This window comes from Haemaphysalis longicornis, unplaced genomic scaffold (genome assembly GCF_048455015.1).
Source record: "Haemaphysalis longicornis isolate Haplotype H1 unplaced genomic scaffold, Haemaphysalis longicornis Haplotype H1 scaffold_3, whole genome shotgun sequence".
Taxonomy (NCBI): Eukaryota; Metazoa; Arthropoda; class Arachnida; order Ixodida; family Ixodidae; genus Haemaphysalis; species Haemaphysalis longicornis.
The window spans coordinates 114,791,966-114,812,217 of record NW_027526335.1 but is presented as its reverse complement, the minus strand read 5'-3'; the positions used below and the strand labels follow the sequence as shown (position 1 = coordinate 114,812,217).

Genomic DNA, 20,252 nt, shown 5'->3' with positions numbered 1-20,252 from the left:
TACTTTGTCACAACAAGGATTTTTCATATAAAGTTCCCAAGCCATCCGCCTATTGCGTATTAACTCTGTTCGATACGTGTGGCTCGAAACAATTACGTAACTTTTAAGAACGTTCACGACGAATTACTGTACTGAAAAGTTTTACTTACCCAGTAACCGCACCGTTCGGAAGTTCACTTGAAGTTTCCGAGGCGTAGTGGGCATTATACTGTCCCTGTTTTACTGTTTAACTTTGCTTTTGTCAGCATCCGTGGGCGTGGGCCGAGCATTAGAAAACCCGGCCGATGAATGCTTGGCAGGGGCATTAATTTTTCGTGCACGATGATCATAAATCCTTACAAACCAGACAAAATACGCGGTGAAGATTTCCGTGCATGTGTACGTCCACGTCTTGAAAATTTTTTCTTCTCCGCCAAAATCTTAGCCGCACAATTTTTGGGGCATTATTCAAGCTCACCGGGCTTCCAGAAAAGGAGGTTAAAGTAGAAGCGGCAATACCAAGGTGAGGCTCCTTAAAAACTCTCGTTTTCTCGCACGATGCTCAAGAACTCTCTTAAGCCTCCCTCTTAAGGTGGGGTTTGGAAGCGTTTCCTCAGAAGAGCTATTTTTCACATTTGGTTCATGCTGCAGCGCGCTTACAAGGAGCGTCCTTTAGTTCCCGCCGCCTCTGCTGCTCTTTTTCGGGGAGGCTTTCTTAACCGGAACACAAAATCGCGTGCAGCTTCTTACTTTCTTCTTTCTTTTTGCATTTTTTGCGTGTGGTTGGGGCTTTTTTATTGGTGCCACATCTGGAGCGTGGGATAAACACGACGGGACTGCTAACTGTCTGAATTATTCGGTGCAGTGTAGTTAAAGCTCAAATCACAGCTTAGTGAGGATTTAGGTGTTGACACTCGCCTCTCGCTAAGCCCTAGAAAGCGCCGGTGCATTTTTTTCGCAGGGGGTTTATGTGTTACACAAACTGCGCACGTCGCCATCAAGCAACATCAAGCGTGATGCCTCTCGGGCGCCGAGCAAGGCCGCATACATTTGAGCCTAATGTCTTCACTTACGATTCTTCTTCTTCTTCTTCTTCTTTGATGGAGGCGAAAAGCGAAAGCGCCCGTGTGTACGAGATTTCTGCGCGCGTTAAAAATCCCCAGGTGGTCAAAATTAATCCGGAGCCCTCCACTACGGTGGTGGTGGTGGTGGTGAAAACTTTATTCATCCAAAGCTGTTAAGAAAGAGGTGCCGACTGGGAGCACCGGCACACTACAGTCCCCTAGTCGACAGCCAAGAGCCACTACGGCGCGCCTCATCACCTGCGTTGCGTCGGCGCGTTAAACCCTACCATCAATCAATTCTTCTTCTTCTACCAGAACGGCCACAGGCGGGGCGTTTGAGCCGGGGTCTTCAGAGGAGAGGTCGGGCGCGGTACCACTGCGACAGCTTGGCACCCTGCCAGAGGGGGAACGCGAGTTAACCTGATGCTTGTTCATTGATAAACAATTAATGACTAATTATTACAGGTTATGAAAGCTTAATTAATTATCGATTACTGAATGGAAGCAATAATTAGTGAGATGGTATTAGGCTGATATAATGTGGATTGATACGAATTTCAAAGGATTAACTGGAATAATGGTTGATTATTTATTGATAGTAATGAATATTAGTAAGGTGAAATAAGGGCGAATTAGGACATAAATAATGTAAACCAGACAATATTAAGGTCGAAATTAAGGTACAGGAAGATGTATTACGATATCTTAAGATGAATTAAGGCCGGTATAACAAAACTTCTTGCTGAGCGAGTTGGTTCATAGTTAAACAAAACCTATTTGTCGTATCGTTTCTGCTTCGTCCGCGTCACTTTAGCGCCACGTTTTATTTTCTGTAAAGACGGTTAAATGTCGTGGTTGTCGTGCCAATGGGTAAACGTGTATATTCATCGCCTCCAGGCGATGGTATATTGCCGCGAACCATGCATTGAATTTGTTTTCGATGCGAAGCATCTCATGCTTGGGGCGTTGTCTCTCCCTCCCTTGTTGTTGTTGTCGTTCTCGGGCGTCCGCAATCTACTGCGCATGCGCGACTCTCACGTCAGTGCAGTCGCGGGCTCATGCGCATGCGCGGGCTCACGTCAGTGCAGTCCACTATAAAAAGAAATAGTTAGGCGGCACACGGTTTAGATCCCACGACTCTCTAGCCGCAACGGGAGGTACGCGGCGCTCTTCCCACTGCGCTACAAACCGAGACGGGAGCATGTGCTACGAACGCGCCTTATGTCCTTCACCCATTCAAACTACGTCAAGAAGCTACTGATACAATGAAGGCACGCTAAGCTGAACGTCAACGGAAACGACGAACTGAAAACTAATGGGAACTTCAGTCGACCCCATGGCTGCTTCGCATACTACTCAGGGTTCCCCTACGGGAGGATGGTGTAATTTTTATACGTTTTTGCTTTTATCCCACGGCTGCGCCGGGCTGTGTTATCTGTGTCGCGAGCGAAGCTCATGTTCCTTTCTTTGTTTCTTATGCCGCACCGATGATCTTATTTGATAAGGACAATGCTTCGCCCTAACGCCACTAGTCTAGAATAGTCTTTTTTTATCTACCGTTTTCTCGATGTAATTCGACGGTTCGAGAAACACCCGCGCCGAAAGACAAATTCCCGCAGGGCAGACGCCTCAGCATTGGGTTAACCGACACTCGCTTACGCACGTCACTTTGTTGACTGCTGCTTCGCCGCCTGTATATTTTTTTGAGTTGTTAGGGGAGCACAGGATCACTCCAATAAACTTGCTTTTCCTTCAATACAAGTGCGTCATCTTTGGCTTCGTGACAATATAAAAGGTGCCCGTCACAATTGTGCGACAGGCTTTCGCCTTCAACGCACGTAAGCAGACCCAAGCGTCCCGGGAAATTTCTGACTCACGCCTTCGCGCTTTTTTTTTGTGCTTTATTTCTCATCTTGGTACAATTTTGTTAACATTTAAACTAGTGGAACGTCGTGTTCAGTGCGGGGTCTCTGTGTAGACCCTTGCCTGCGCCGCGCGTACCTAGGTTCGACGGAATTTAACGCGAAAAAATCAAATGGAGTCCATTGAGCGAACAACACGCCATAGGCGGTGACGTCGAAAACAGCCAAGCGGCTCCTAAACCAAAGCGACTGCGAAGCGTTGCATAGTGCGTGCTTCCCGTTAATAAAACAGAAGGAAAGTATCGTGCTCCTATACACCGCGAGCGCATGCGCAGAAACCCGTGTACAGTGTACAGCGCCGAGCAGGTGCCGCGCTGACCTCGACCCCCGGCGTAACAGTCGCCATCGAGCCAGGTCGCTCTGCACGCAGGCAGAATTTTCAGCAATATAATCTGAATCACACCGGCCAACGGCCTACATGCTAACGTAGAAATTTAAAAAAGAAACGGCACCAAGTTGATTGCAAAACCCTAAAACATTATCCGCACAAAAAGTCTAGAACATTACTTTTAGCGCGAAACCCGAAGGAGGAGTCAGCTGCGTTCACCTGGGCATTAATGCTTTCGTATTCAAAACTTATAAAAAGTAATTAGTTGTCCTAGGATTAATTTTCTTAGCTAGATGACGTAATGTTGGCGCTGGAGTCAGTTCCGGTAGAAGCTTAGAGGCACTTTGGCGTATGGCGTGTATGAGAGGCACTTTGGGGAAGGAGATAAGGCTCCCTCTGGGGATATTTATTGGAATTCCTACTGCCACGTCATGCTCTTGCATAGCTTTTTTCGCTTTCGGTTCTTCGCCTTTTGCGATCTACTACGACAGGTAGACTGGCGACACCTCTACGCCACAGCCTCCCCATAGCCCGTGCTCTCCGTGGCTGGGGTGCACGCCTATTCTACTCCCGTGCCATCATGTTCACTCGTCAGCAGGACACACTAGGCTCACTTTTGTTCCACTGCTGGCAACGCGGTTCGATTGCACTGCGGTGTGCACTCGGATCTTATTCTCAGAATCTAGAGTTGATTCCTAGGCGAACCCCAATGTGTTTTTCATTTACTCTTTAAAGCGTCAGACATTCTCTGCAGTGGACGATAACAAGACCGGTTTTTCGCAGAATAGGGCCGTTAACGTTTCGCCTTAAAAAATTGTCACGTAGCTGAAGATGACGCAGTTGTCTTGAAGGAAAAACAAGTTTATTAGAGCGAACTCGTGCTCTCCTAACAATTCAAAAGAATACACAGGCGGCGAAGCAAAGTGATGTACGCAGGCGAGTGTCGGAGAATCGAATGCCGCGGCGTCTACTCTGCGGGCATTTATTTTTCTGCGCGGGTGTTTCTCGAACCGCCGAATTACACCGAGAACACTATAGATAAAAGAATACTATTCTAGGCTAGTGGCGTTAGGGCGAAACGTTCCCCCTGTCAAATGAGATAACCCGGACGGCATAAGAAAGAAAGATAAGAACATGCGCTTCACTCGGGACTCAGATAATGCAGCCCAACGCAGCCGGGCGGTAGAAGCAAGAATATAAACAAATCCAATGCCTTGTTTGCGGCAGTAAGCATGACCTTGCACGGTTTAGCGCCCTTGTCCGCATTCGTTCTTTAAAAAAGTATCCCTGCATTTTCGGCGAAAACCATCCCCCTTAGTTACTTCGATCCCCATAACAAAATTGCGTTTACAACGGTGGCGAACGACGCCGGCGGCTTCGAGCTACTGCTGTTCCCGCGTGCCTATTATTGACTGTTATGATTAGAAACGGGAAATCTAGGCACGAAAAACTGAGGTTTTAGGCGCCAATAACCGGCGTTGAAAAGTGTTATTTAGGGTTACACAGGTGTGAAACACTATCATGTAGGCATATTTTGGCTCAATTAGTATTTACTTCAGCAGAGTATTTCAGGACAAATTTTTTTACTTCCGCGGAAAACAGCAGACATATCTTGTGCTGTGGGAAAGTAATTTTATTTTTCTGGGGAAAATAGCACACGGAAATAACGGTATTTCAACATGTTTACGTGAAATGGAGGGTGATTCGACACTAAAAAAATGCTTAACAGTGATCGCAAACCAATTCCATGTCAATATTTTATGGCTTGAAATTGTATCTTAAGTCAGTCAATATTTTTTGCGAAACAATATCGACTGCGAAACGCTAGGGTCTCCTCAAGTTGGCGGAGCGTGCTTGTACTTCGGAACGCTCCATCGTCTAATTCCATCTGGAATGTCCAAATGTTTGCCGCTCAGAATCTTTAGTAGTTCTTTTATCATGGGAAATTCAGGAATATTACGTCCGAGACAGATTTAAGCTTCGGAATGGCTTTATAAGCAACCACTCTTTCGGAGATGGTGGTAGCGAACCTTTCCCAGACCTTCAAAATGGGCTCAGCATTCTTAGTCAGAGTGGCGCATAAGGTCTTAGTTGCTGAATGCTTTCGGCTAAGATGTGAAATAAGACCACGAATGTATCAAGTCACGTTAAGTGTAGCGCCGTGTAGAGTAGTTTGGGCTGCGACGCTTTTGTTGACTGCGAAGCTGTTCATACCACCAAAGTGTTTCCCATTGTAGTTTTCCGCTCTACGCCGAGTTCCCCAACGAGCAACAACGGGCTCTGCAGAAGAGGCACAATTGGTAACTGGTTCTTGAAGACACTAACGCGCCTCGAAATACGCTACCTTGACAGCAGCTATTTATTCGTTGACAGAACAGAACGACATCCTTACCTCTTCACGACACCCTTGAATCCCATTGATAGTAGAGTGAAATCAATAATTCAGGACCAATTACTGAGTTATCTTGTTCTATCGAGTGGATGGCTCGCGAAGCTGCTGGGGACGTTGTCATTCAGTAATATGCATTATATATATATATATATATATATATATATATATATATATATATATATATATATATATATATATATACACAAATTAAGCAATCTTATTCACTCACCCGTTGAGCTACGTTGCGAACGCCCTTGAAAGTTAAAGTTACCAGCACGGCAGATGACGGCTATCGCTACCAGTCACTCGAAAAGTGTTGAGATGCTCGTCCTGCAACTTCCGTGTCTCGTTCCTTCTTTGAGCTACACGTGTTGCATCTTGCCGACCCCCGGTGTACCCGTGATCGACGGCTGCGTGTGCACGTCTTCGTGGCGTCACCTTGAAACTTTCGTGTGTCAGATGTTTCGTGGATATGCACCAGGAGGCGTCTTTAACATTGAGCTGCATATGTGCGGCTGTGTCAAGTTCATTTTCCTTCATTGTTTGCTTTTTAAAGCATTAGCAATGGATAAGGTTTGTCGGCAAAAGTTTTCGCCGTTGATGTCCGGACACAGCCCAAAAGAAGAACACACAATGAAGGAGCTTGCGCGGACAGGGGTGACGCCAAGCCCAAGCGGCGGCGAGGTTGGTTGCGGCGTCGCTGTGTACGAGTCTTCAGCGGCTAGTTGCTCGGGACGTCAGGTCGAGGTGGCGGCAGCTCGATCACGGTTTCCGAGTCTCGGCGTGTTTGGCACGCCACCCGGATTCTACTCGCAAATGGCGTGCGACAAACCCAGCAGGCTGCCGACGTGAGAGCAGTCCTGGCTCGAAACATGGCTCGAAACATGGCTCGAAAATACAAAAAAAGAAAAATACAACACAAAAAGGCCTTCTTATGGCATCTATAGCATAAAAAAGGCATTTAATGGCATATATAACGTAATTACGGGGTTTTAGGGGCGAAGCTCTTCTTGATCGGGCCCTGTCCCGGCCGTACACGGCACATTGTAAACGGCACATTGATGATTGTGGCAGGATCCCCCTAGGGATTGGCCAACCAAAGATTGGCCGAAGAGGTCATAACGTTCACCGCGTTCGTTGCTACCCAACAAGGAGTAGAGGAAGAAGGAGAGTTTGTCGTTCGTCGCCTGCGAGCTGAGAACACGTACCAGGGGTACGCGACACAAGACGCTCTGCAGAAGGCGACGGCCAAGGTGGCTAAAATGTCACACACCGAATTCGCCAACTTACCCATGGAGATTCCCATCGTCCCAAACAAGCCCTACATAATCACCACAAACATCGACGTCGTCGACGGGCTTGTGAACGGAGCGGTGGAAAGCTTGACGTGTCGAGTCTTTATATGATGTGTGGGCGAATGTTTCATGGTTTTACCGATTAGCATTTTAGCTTCGCCCCTCTCATCAACATTCACTTCGTGGAGATGGCGGGATTTTTTAGGCGTTGAAAAGCCCGTATAGGAAAGACCTCAAAATAGGCACTAATATGCTCAATAAATTATTGCCTTAAATGTTTCTTTTTCCTTAGTTCATGCTTAGTTCACCTGAACCCACCGAGGCAGAAATTCCGGTCCAACCTACCGACATGCCCGATGATGGTCCATGTCCATGAGGGGGATTGACAAAGAATGAATGGAAGCTGCGCGCAACGTGCGGAGAATAGCGGGTAATTTGCGATCTCGACCGTGGTTGTTGCCTTGCCCAATCCGTAGGTTAATTTTCGCATTTCGTGATTGTGACGACGTTCTCGTGCAAAGAGAAACTGATTTAATACCGTCCCTCAAGTACGAACAATCGCTTTCGAAGAAGGATTATTCGCTTTTCAGTCTTGATTTTGTAACCCTCCAAGATCGCAACACGGATGTCGTTGGGAAAAAAAAAAAAACGTTTCGGTGTTTTTACAACCACCCCTTTTCATAGGGGCGATTTCCCGTGCAAGCCGGGTGAACTTCGCAAGCGTTGTAGTCCCACACAAGGTACCGAGCGCCAGGGCGGGGAGTCGCTTGTACCTATTTTACCGATCGACCAGATTTAGGGGAAACCCCCAAGGTGGAGTAAGTTTCTGTGAAGGAAAATTTGCCCGGTAGATGCCCGGTGCCACCAAGGCACACGATTGCACACAGTGCCTTCCACAGCCACGGTGGACGCTCAACTAGTAACCGCCTGTGGCAGGACATGCCACCAGACTCTTTCACCCCCGGCAATGAGACATGATGGCCGGGGGCCCCGCCAGATGGACAAGGGTCAGGGGCTTCCGCAAAGGCAGCTTTCCAGGCGTTAATTCCTTTTTGAAGGGTCCGAACTCGAGCAGGGACACCTGTACACATTAAAGAAACCGGTGGCTGCCCGGCGGTATGCGGATTCGAACCCGCTACCTCCGCATACGAGGCGAGTGCTGTACCTCTAAGCCATCGCTGCGGTGTCACGCGGCCAAGGCATGCATGACATCTCCAGTGTGTCATGTCCTCGCGCTGGGCTCGTTTTACGCTCAAATATGCGATGGGTCTCGCCCTTCCTTCCAGTCTACCCACTGCGTCGCACTGACTGGTCTTTATGCAGCGTTGTGGGGAAACCTATATGTACTTCTTTGGGGTGTTAGCACAAAGCAGAAGAGGCACAGGTGGGCGTTCGGCTGCGACGGGATTTTGTGTTGCAGTAGCTAAGTACGCACGTCTCAAGTAGCGGGCCTCTGCCATGCTTTAACAACCGGTGCTTCTACCCTATAACGCGGCATAATAAAGTCGCTACTGTTCTTGTCACGTCGAAAGTGATCGGATCTTGTGGCTCCGAGCAATCCGCCGAATCGCCGTTAGAACCTTGTCGCCGGATAGTCCGCTCACCTGGCTTGTTTCCGGTATACTGGTCCCTGTTTAGATACAATTTATGGCAACATAAAAATTTGCCGCGTCCGTTCTCGCTCCTCAAAATGTGCTGAGACGTTGATAAGCTACCGTTTGAGATAGAACGAAGAAAACATAAAGATTTCAGCTCTAAAGCGCGATTCTTCCACACGCGTGCACATTTTTAGTAATAGCTTCCTTTACGAAGTCATTTAAACCCTGCGTCTTCATTGAGTCGCAAGCGCAGCCCAACGTCGAGCTGCGCAAAGTTACTTCGCGAATATCGTCGGTGCTCGCGCCGCAAGGCCGTATTTTACGAGCCTAATCTTCGACCACGTACCACCACTTAGCACCACGGCGTTTGCCCGTTCCAAGCCAGCCCTCGTTTTATTGCGGGAACGAAGTTTTATTGCATACACTCGCTTATGCGATCATCCAGGGTTGCCAACCACCCGTGTTAGCGGCTAATGGACGTGCATCGATCTTTAACGATCTGCTTCCTTCCTCACAAAAGTCGGCGGCGCCTCAACGTTTAGAGACAAGACTGAATTCCAACACAGAAGCAAGGTTGGTGACAAAAATAAGGACAGAAAGTCAGAGCAGGCGACTGTAGTTATCTCGTTTGGTGACACGTATCAGCACCAGGAATTTAGCACACGGTCTATTTCGAGGCCCCCCTCTTCGGCGCATAGAGCCCGATTTTAGTTATGAGCTTCGCGTGCCAGGGTCCCCGTGTTAGATAATACAAGGGACGGTGGCTCTCTCGCTATCCCTTCAATCTCTTTTTTTTTTTCTAACGACGTGTGAAGTCTGATGTTGGGGATTATGCCAAAAAGACAGTGCTAATCTTCTCCGGCGAGGTCGTTTCGTACTCTATCACGTGGACATCTCCTGACCTTCTTGTTCTGCTGCCTCGTTTTTTTCTTTCCCTCTCCCGTCCTTCTCTCTTCGTACCCTACGCTGTTCGCAGATGATTTGCTTATCACACCTTTCCTTGCACTTCATATTTAGGCTGCGTCTTCGAAAAATAGCTCCCATTCCAGCTGCTTTGGATGCCACACCGCCAATCTGTACTCGCCTCGGAGCTCAGTTAGAAGCCGGCGTAATGGAGATGCTTAATCCCCTTGGCCTTGGTAGGGCACTTTGGCTGCATGTCGATCTCTTATCCCTACGGGCGCAATAGGCTTTGTAACTGCGCGTGCGTGTGCTACATGAGGAAACGTATAACACTCGGGGGAATCAACATTCTTCCTGAGGGTTTCTCAGTGCGGACCAGGCTACGGAATTTACTGCCCGGTTGATTTTCATAATTATTTCGCAGGAGGGTGATAAGATTGCCAGGGAATATATCGCCGTTGTGGTTGCCTTCCTCCTGCGGCCGAAAAATATGTGACGTAACCTTTGCGTCTGGTGAATATTCCGCTTCTCCCCTTGCGGTTTTAATCTGGAGCAAAAAAACATGACACGTACGAAGATAATTTGTTGGTGGTCTCAGATAAGGCGGTGCCAGCCTTGCAAAGTATGTATGGCGGCAATGGCTCCGCCTGAGCGGCAGCAGATGCGTTAAAAATGTGGTGCCTTCACCTAGAGCACGGCCGGTGGATGGAAATCTGGGGTCCGCGAGTTTAGCGTGTCGAAGGAAATTAATGCGGAGGCGCAATACCTATCTGACCCAATGTCCCTTTGAGAAGGCGATGTGGTCCACCGTGGTGTGTGGGGATGCTAGCTTTCGCAACTCCGAGGACAAGGTCGCCTGTTCTGCAGCATGTTTTAGGCAGCATATTCGGTAATGCTGCACATCTCCTAAGACCGCACAGGACGAGCCCACAAGCTATCGCACGAGGGCTGTCGTGAATCGCCGAGCTTTCGTGTTGCCTGAGCATGTTCAGATGCGGTATAGTAAAGCTGCACTGTTACACAAGGTTGATGATGTTGGGGATGACGCTGGGACCTGAAATGTATGATAACTTGCTGTCTCAAAATAAGCCTGTGGTCGTACGAAACTTTCACAGTAAGTGTAAATGACAGCCTCGTTGCCCTTGGCGCCGACGTGGAACGGGAGCAAATGAAATTGCACACTGAAACCATTGCTGCTCATAATTGCACAACCCGTAATGAACGTAGGCAAGTTCTCCCTGTAGAGTTCCCACGCGACAAAAGCTGTAGTTTTGCTTTCCAATCTGTCAGAACAAATACTTGCAGCACCCTGTATGACTCGAGCTTTCGAAAAGCAACAGCGATTGCACCACGTATACTCACTTCTGCCGACTTATTAATCACGACTGGCCCTGTAAACCTTCATCCGTTGTCGAACAGCTATGTTATCACCCTGGTGAAACAATTCAGCTTCTTTTACAGCTAAGTGTGACTTGAACTGAACAATGAATACATAATTTCACGCAATGCAACACTTCCCATTGGTTTGTTTCGGCACACTGCGTATACGAGCTTCTAGTCGCGACAAACAACAGGGAAAAGTCCCGAAGTTAAGAAACTCAACATGCCCTATGAGTACACAATGACAGTTGATTTTTTACAGAGAAATTGGCCGAATTAAGTGCGAGGATAAGATTTCTGAATGGCCAGTCTGCATCGCAAGTGTGGAGGAAGCATTGGCTTCAGCTAACCCTCAAAGCTCTCGTTCTTTTGAATTTAAGATGTATTAAAATATGCCGGGTGTTCAAATTAAGCTGAATGGTTTTCTTAAAATTAGGCACTGGAGCACCTGTGCAGATAAGTTATGCAGCCATGGGGAATCAAAATGAGGTGATAATTATCGCTCTCAGCAGCCGCATTAACTAAAATTGAATAATTAAGTATTTGTAGACATCGGTAAGCGGGTATGTTCGTATCGAAAAGTTTGAGGCCGTCGTGTTTCTACACAGTATAAGTTGGAATAATTTTTCTAGCGTGTCTGTACTGCGAGATACCCGGCTACAAATTTTTATTGTCGTTTGCTTGATTACGCATGCACGAGAGTTAGAATCGGCGCAAAGCTCCTCTCTGATATGACGCAGCCGCTGAGGTTGCGCTGTCATACCTTGATTTCGCCAGCCGAGAGGGGAAAGGGGGCAGTTATCATCTTTGCCAATGCCTCCGTTCCGTTTTCAGATTAAACGCCGCATGCAGCAGCCGCGCCAACTGCAATTGCTCCTAGGCGAGGTCTAACATCAGTCACTCAAAGTGGGCTTATGGAAGCAGCCCCATTTGCACGCAAGCCCGCGTCCATTAGGGGGACCGTTGAACCTGTGTCCGATTGAGGAGGGAAAAAATCAAAGTTTTGAATACTGAAATATTTCGAAAACTAATTTCAAACTAGTTTGGTCTCATTCTGGGGTTGTCTCTCCAGCCGCCCAGTACGAAGAACTATAAGACTCATCACGCAAGCTAAATAATCAAGCAATGAATCAAGTAGGTTACATTTCACAACGCAACAACAAGTAAGGCTTCGGTGAATTCACTTCAGCGTACCTTAGGAAGAGCTTGAAACAACATGCAATGTTTTCTCGTGTGCTTAGGTATCAGAGCCAGTTACAAACATCTCAATAACGGCTGCGAGACAGGCTTGCCTGCTTGTGTAATGTATGAGACCATTGGCCGTTCTTGCCCTTTTTTCTATCGGGAATATATGACATGAGCCACGAAATGTCGCAGCACTCGGCCACATTTCTGAAATTAGAATTAGATCATGCCTGCAGCTGGAGGTTCCATTTTCCCGTGATGCATGCATGCGTGGCTTCAGCGAAAAATCTCTCACCACGCCTACAGTCAAAACTCGCTACAGCAAAATCGCTCTATCCGAAAACTTGTTTTAGTCGAAGTGTTCAATGGTCCCCACTGCAGCGGACTGATACCAAGTCATCTTAGCTTTAAACGAAGCATCGGTTGTAACGAAGCCAGCGACCTTTCCCGAGAACTTCGCTGTAACCAGCGTTTACTATACGTGCATACGGACATCCTGAAATTCTTCGCCACCACTTTACCCGGGTTCCTGCCGGCTGCGTGCATGCCGGCTGCGTCCAAAAAGGATTTAACGCTGTTTGACTGCTCAAAGGTTACCTGCGTGCCAGTTGGAAGGGGGGTTCGAATCGCAGTCCGTATAAATACTGTTCCCGATAACTATTATACTGCGCCCTTCCCACTGGTCCTTAGTTCCACTCGTGGCGTACGAAGTTGTGGGCTGGGTGTGACGGGAAGGGCGCCAGCCGTGTTCGTCCAAAATCGAAATTGGGCGAATGTACTGTGCGCAGGCCCGCCCCTGCCAACCGTTTGCCCTGTCGCCGTTAGGACCGTTCAAAGTTGGAGGCCTGGGCCAGCAACGATAATCGATAATCAATACGGGCTTTCACTTTTTACGACTCACTTGTCTTTTCTTAAGGACTTGTCTGCTTGACCTTCGTTTGGAGCTCCTGTCATGTGGAACTCATGGGTTGGGCGTAGAAATGCCGTGTGGGCGTATCTTTGGCGCTACCTTTGTGTTTACATCAAAATGGAAGTCAGTTCATTAATCGTTCAGCAAGCGACGCTGGAGTAGCAAGAATTCACGCGTATTCGCAAGGAAACCTTTTTTGGGTGCGCAATACTCAAGCCAGACAACTTTTGTTCTGAAAACTTGCAACTACCGTGTGAGAAACTGCAAGCAAGATGATCTGTGGGTTGCAGACATAACTGGTTCTAGCAAACAAGATCGATGTTAACTCGTCTAAGTGCAGGATGCCGGGTGCGGACAAAACGGTAAGTAAGTACCCATGCCGGGTGCAAGATTTTCTGATCTCAGAAAGTCCAGCGACATGCCATTACTGACAATTCCCGTTTTTCCGCCGAAACCAACTACGGCTTTGTTGGATATAAAATACTCCGTCGTCTTCCGCATGCGTAAGGCCCTGCTGCATGCGTAAGGCCCCGCCATCAAACTAGTACGCACGCTCGGAGTTTGCGCCATTTCCCTCGTTTTTACAAGGCTTATTTAAGAAAACCATTTCACCTTATTGCATTACACAATTGACTGGAGTGTTTTTAGACACCGAATAAAACATCCAAACCATGCTCTGTAGATGAGTGGTTGGGCTGTAATACGGCTCAGCCAGCACGGTAGGACAACGGTGGTGGTGGGGGTGTGGTTGTGATGATAATGATGATGATGATGGTGGTGATTATGATGATGATGATGCATATGATGACAATGAGCTACCCAGAAGGCGCACACAGCTCGCTAAAAACGGATGGCTAATTTCGTTACAACTTCGAAACTGCGTCGCTGTCACCGCAAAGAAGTAGTCTGTGTATTAAAGCAAACATTGTAAACAAGCTGGAAAAAAAAACTGGCCGCAATCTTGAGAGCTTGCTGTAAAAATCTGCTTGGTAATTTGAACCCAGCCATTGCTAAACACTTTCACGATGCGACGACACAAGTGCCACTAAATAAGATTTCTAAAGTCACTCAAAACGCTTGTTTAGTTACTCTAACGGCGACGAACTTGTAAAGATTGATTTGTTAGTGTGCTTTCGGAAAAAAGCTTGCAGACGAGAACTTGAAAGTGAAAAATTCAATCTAATTACGAGTTGATAAAGGAAGTTTCAACTAAAACTTCGAGCATTGCGCGCACGAATGGAACCAAGCCAATGGCGCTACAAAAATACCTCTAAATCTGTAATCGACGAGTCGAGGAAATCGCATTTCCATCGGCAAACACGCGATAAATTAATTTACTCGCCGTTTGCTGGCGCTTCCATTCACTCCGTTTCCCAAAGGTGTTTGCGCGCCGGTTGGAGCGCGCAAACAAATCATTCGGCTAACTTCCGCGCAGAATTGCAGTGAAGATTGGCTTTCTGTAGCCCATTACCACTTACTGGCTTAGACAGCGGAACTAATATTATTAGTGCCCGCGGCGCTTCCTGCCTTGTAGAGGCCAGGGAATGGAGCTCTACAACACGCGTAAAGCCCGGGCTGGCATAGCAACCGTTTCGTTTTGCTTCTGCGCTACGACAAATTGCGATCTTGGTGTAGCGGGCCGCGGAAAGTAAGAAACACAATGACGAGCGTAGAATTATTGGCCGCGGAACTCAAGGACGCACTCGGGGACGTTCTCCGTTTGTGCTGCGAACGTTGGACGCGTACATGGCGATGCATCAGAAAATACTCATTCGTTGTTACATTTACAGGAGCGTCGATGACAAAATACAAGCTCAGAATATTTGAAGCAACTATGCTTTCGTAACTCACCTTATATACCCCATTACCAACCCAAAGACATTTTGACTGAAAAAAGATAAAGAATATTGAAAAATTCGCGAGCCATTCCATTCTCTGAATGTGGACGACCCGCGAAGCTTGAGCTTGGACTGCACGCGGCCTCACCATTACGACGGCAGAAGAGGAGGGAAATTCAAAACAGAAAACACCCAGTTGTCTTGACGATGGGATTGCCACACCTAGGAGCCGGAGGAAACTAGACACACTCGCGCTTGGAACGCCGACAAAGAGAGAGTGGAGCGGCCGTAGGCATGGTTAACAGGGTCGCACACCACTAAACTTTTAACAAACGTTTATTATGTACCTTAGACTCTACTGATAACGAAAAAGGTGCCTATTGATAACTAATCTTATCAAAATGAGCATCCAAGTGATCAGACGTATTAGCTTGAAGTCTGAATCATATTTTTACCTTGAATATTGCGCCTATTATTAATCAATACTTTTAAAATACATATCCAAGTGACGAGGCGTATAGGCTTGATGTCTAAATCAGTGCTTCGAACGGCGTGTGACTTCGGCGTGATCCGCGTGCTAATAGCACACCCACCATGACGTTGGTCGAGCTCCATCCGCGGGGAAAACACACGTCCCGGTGTGTGCGCTATTAGCGCACGGTCCTCTCCGAAGCCATATACGCCGCTCCATTATATTATTTGTACTTAGCGGCCGGATATGAGTTCTTGTTCGCGGTCACGAAAATGCGTGGAACCCTGGCCATGAACAGCTTCCCTGGAAAAGTTTAGGGCAGCCACGACCTCCGTTTAGCGCAGCGTAACGGGAGGAATTCTTAGTTTGGCGGCACAATGACACTATCATCCTAGATCGGGTAGACGTGATAGATGAAGCAGAGCGTGTTGCAGACGCACACGAGGTCCTGAATGGGTGGTTGGTGAAGTGCATCTCCAAGTGCCGGGTCGCTGCCACCAAGGGCACTGGAAAATAGCTGTGGACAGGGATGTTCGCTGTTGTTTGACGACACCTTGACGCTGCTCCAGCACTTCGTCCCATTTTTAAGGCATTTGGCCGGCTCTCCGTTTGCGTATGGTGTTCTACTTTCGTTATTGTGCGGCAACATAATCCTCACACGTTTCTCAAGATCATCTTCAGCGGGCAGCCTGGGTGCGCTTCCGTTTGCATTCGTCGATCTCGGCCAGGGTGAACAGTGTCTTCGAGTGGAGCATTTTTGCGGGAATATATCTTCTAGAGTTACATGTGGGAGAGGTTTCAGCTGACTAGCTGCCTTTCCTTACTCCTCCTCCCCTTATTCGGCTAGAAGGTCAAATTGCCGGCATCGTGGTCCCGGCCTTGGCTGCTTCGCGAAAACGCTTTAAAAAAGCGGTGAAATCGTGCTGACGCGAGGAGTGTCTCGCCTTAAATAGAAAAATAGAAGATAAGGGCACAATATGTACGGGAGAAGGACAACTGTAAAGATATCCATGGATAATGTTTAATCGTGGCAATCAAGTTAACTTCAATGCAGATTGATTGGGTCGTTATTTCTAATGAGCCCATTTCTCTTGTCAGTTGGCCTCATAAAACACCGAATGGTTAATCACCGTCGTTGTTTTTTTTTTTTTTTACGGGGAAGGGGGAGGGGGGGGGGGGTCGAGTGGAGCATGGTATTAATAGAGCCCGCGGACCTTGACCTCGGCCGTGCTTGCCAGCCAAGCGCAGCTACTTTTCTTGGTACGTTGTCGCAACCAACTATACACCCAATCACTCACACGCTGGTCTCGCAAACAGCGTTCTCGTTCTCGGCTCAACGGACGTCGGTAGAAAAGAAAATAACAATGTTCTTGCTCAGCTTGGTGTAGAAAGCGTTTCCAGGGAATGCGTCAAGCTGCCGTCAGCCGGCCCTGACCACGCGGTTAGTGCAGGCGAAGCCCCAAGCTCAAGCATGTCCGTCGCATCCAATGCCAATGAGAACGGAAGGACGGATGGCATCTGTGAAATCATGGCAGGTTTATTACCCCAGATTATTCGTAGTCTGCGGCGCATTTCCCCAACTTATCAACAGGTGGTCTCACTATGTCAGCCGATCCGACAAAAAAAAAGAGCTAATTAATTACTACAGCCTCTTTCAAGTGCTCGCCTCTTAATGTCACGAACTGCCGTCTATTCCGCGGTGCGAAGCTGTAGTGCGTGTACGAACAGTGGGTGAAAAATTGCCTCCGGTTCTGATTAGCGCCTTCGATACGTCGATACGACATCGGTCAGCTGAGCGTGCGAAGATTGGCAACGCTTCCGAAGGCGTCCGTCGGCGGCGCCTTGGCAATCACCTCCATCAAGCAGCGACATATCGGCAGCATCGCGTCTTGAAGACGTTGCGGCGAAGGCGCGTGGCCGCTGCCTTCCCTTCCAAGGACGCGCCTGTCGTCATTTTGGAAGCGATTCATCGCCAGACCGCAGCTCATGTGAATCGATGAGGTTACCACCGCGCTTGTGCTAAACTTTGGCAGCGTCTGCGCCGTTCATTTATAAACGCAAGTTGGTATTTTGCTTTCCTCGGCGTTGGTTCGAAATAAATTGGATGTCCTTTGCGTGCGTATAGGCTTAAAGACCTTATAAATCTTTGCTATCGGGATTGTGTTCTGCATGACTACGTGCCCCCTTGTTTCCTTTACGGGGCCGTGCCCCGTCTTACCGATCACGTTGCGCTGATCGTGTCGGATCGTTAAAGTTCCGCGCTTTGCCGTTTCCAGAATTATTGGTTCCCACCGAAGCGAAATTGCTTGTTTGCGGGCAGAGTTCACGGTTCCGATGGCAAAGCGATACCTTTCACTCGCGTGTGGCCGTGCCTGGGCGTTGACGCTGCTTCTTGAAATAACCCGGTTAGAACATTCGAGAGCGGGTAAATGAATGTTTAGCTTGCGTTGACCTTTCCCCTCGAATCATCTTGCCCGTTTCTCAAGGCTCTCAAATCTGCGGTGCGACGGGTGAAAGAGAAAGTGCGCGTTCTTTAGGGCTTAATACAGTCGTTGGCTATTTCCTTTGAACTATTTATGTGTTTATAATCGGGTGCCACGTTAAAGTTACGAGTGTTCAGGCAGCACAAACGATGCGGCTTGAATCCTTGCTTCGGATATCGCTTGTGTTTTCTTTTTCGTATGCAGTCAATTAAAGGGATTAGTTCTCCGGAAGCGTGATTTACGGCTGAATGAGTAGACGAGCGAGACGAGTAGCTCGTAGAACTTAGTGGCGCAAACAACGCAAGAAAGATGAAGAAGAAAATGGAGAAAAAAAAAATCGAATTCCTTGCCTGATCTATGCACTGCCGATGTCAAAGTGACGGCAGCAGCATGCAGCACGGGCAAGTCAAGTCAAAGGTGAAGGTTCAGCTGACGCTCACGTATTCTGCCATATTTTTTTCGCCTTCACATGCGCGAGGACCGATATGGCACATTTCCAACCGAAAGTAACGTGATATTCACAAACGGACGAGATTAGCTTCTCATTACCAGAAGTGCCGCAGCATGTCGTCGCGTTCGTAGCAAAGCTTTCAAGTTGCCCGTTCTGCATTCGTTCTTTTTGCAGGGACACAGCGGTGCACCATGCGCATGCGCTGTCTGAGCTTGTGAACTTCGAAGGTGAGTCCGACGATTTTCAATTTCCCCCCTGCAGCTTTGTCTTGGCTGCGCTAATTCTAAAATGTTCCATTTAAGCCTACCTGCCTTGTACGTGCGAATGGACCTTTGTACGAACATTATCTGTGCATGGGCTTGCAAGCGCCGCATTACTTTTGGTGGCCTGCTTTTATCGTGATTTCCGCTTTTTACGAATGCCGTGGGTGCGCCGGGGCGAACTTCAAAAAGATTCTGGTTGGCATTCGGTGGCCAATGCGAAAGCGCGAAGTCATTGCATGGCGAATAATTGGCATTGTCAAACGTGCTAACTTCGTCAAGAGCGCACCCGAAGAGCGACGTCTGGGCATAAAGTTTAAAAAGCGAAGCGCGATGTTCGTGCAAAGCAAGCCTTTAGGTATCCCTACGGGCGGTCCCAGTGAAGTGGAATATATTGGACAAAAGTGTCCCCAGCAATCGTGGCCGAAAGAGCCACGAATTGTGATTTCCATATTCGCCGCGACTAGCGCTGTTCTTGGAGTGGCAAAGGTCCATTCACTTAAACGTGGTAACCTAAGGGATCGATAACGGAGAATTGGGGCGCCAAAACTCGAGAGCTGACCAGGGGCGGTATTCTCGTAACTGTACCTTTTGAAAACTTTTTCGCGTGCCTTTCATCGTGACGTACTTCCGGTTAAGCAGTGGGCCTTTTATTCAAATACCGTAACTGTTCTTGCAAACGCATTTTAAGGAACTGAAACCCTATCAGAGTATCTTTTATGTGTTTATTGTTCCGCGAGCGAACCACTCCGCCGTGCTTGCATGGCGTCACATCCGGGTGTTCGATTTTAGCCAATCAGGGCTCGCTCAAAAGGGACCCTTTTGAAAGGGACACAAAAGGGACAAAACACGGGATTACCGCCCCAGGAACACTCGCCTAACCAGACGTTAAGGCCGCTGACCACATCAAAAGGAAGTCTTAGCCGTCGTGCGGTGACTCCCAGCACTGCTGTTGTGATTGCCTTTTCAGTGTTGTTGTCGGAAAGAAACCGCAGCAACCATCATCGCGCAGCGCCCGAACGAAGGCGCGCCCATAACGATTCCAGCAGATCGTGTGCAGAGTATGAAGGCACGCGAGCGTCAGATCAGCAGCCTTGTAATCAAGCAGGCGGCGGTGTCGTGCCTGCCGAACACAGCACCTTCTATATCCAGCGCTGTTGTCCGCATTGTTCGGGAACTCGTGTTGCCTCACCGCCTCTCTATACCCAGGCGCTCAGCTTCCGCCAGATCCCGCACGCACGTTTGGTTAACCTTACTCCAGTCCCCACGTGCCGATGTTTCTTTGAAAATTATATTAAGGTGAAAGCCTTAAATACCCCATTCTTGGCGAAAAGCCGTGATCGTCGCCATGGTTGTTGTCCGGTCAATGAAATGGGAGCCACTGTAAAAGCGTAATTACCGTATTTACTCGATTCTAAGCACTCCCTTTTTTCAACGGTCCCGTTGCCCAAAGTGAGAAGGGGTACCCCCCCCCCCCCTTCCCACCACTTTCTTTTTTTCGCGGCCGAATCTAGACGAGACAGGCAAAAGAAAACAATGTTTCATTTGGCAAACACTTGATAGAAAAATAGGCACAGACAGCTAATCCGCCGCTTACATTTAATCCTCAGTCACCCTCACTTCCATTCGAGTCCATTGGGCTGCTTGGGCCGCCGATCTCAGTATCCCCCAGCAGGTCGTCTCCTGTTCCGTTGAAGTGGTTTGTAATTGAAAACTTCATAAATGACTTGGCCGAAACGTCAACTTGGGCCCGCTTCCACGCTTTAGAAATCCACCTTGTGATGGTCGCTTT

At 48.2% G+C, this 20,252-nt stretch overlaps 1 protein-coding gene across 4 annotated transcripts in view; it reads left to right on the top strand.

The window, feature by feature from the left end:
* The window catches only part of LOC144175026 (dopamine receptor 1-like), a 545,209-nt gene that overhangs the window by 125,182 nt on the left and 399,775 nt on the right, over positions 1-20,252 (top strand). For 3 of the 4 annotated variants that reach the window (XM_077704048.1, XM_077704044.1, XM_077704045.1), the window contains exon 2: positions 18,375-18,427. The exons of the other annotated variant lie outside the window; for it this stretch is intronic. The gene's annotated coding sequence lies outside the window, so the exon portion shown is untranslated. The remainder of the gene's footprint in view (positions 1-18,374; positions 18,428-20,252) is intronic. 4 annotated transcript variants of the gene reach the window in all.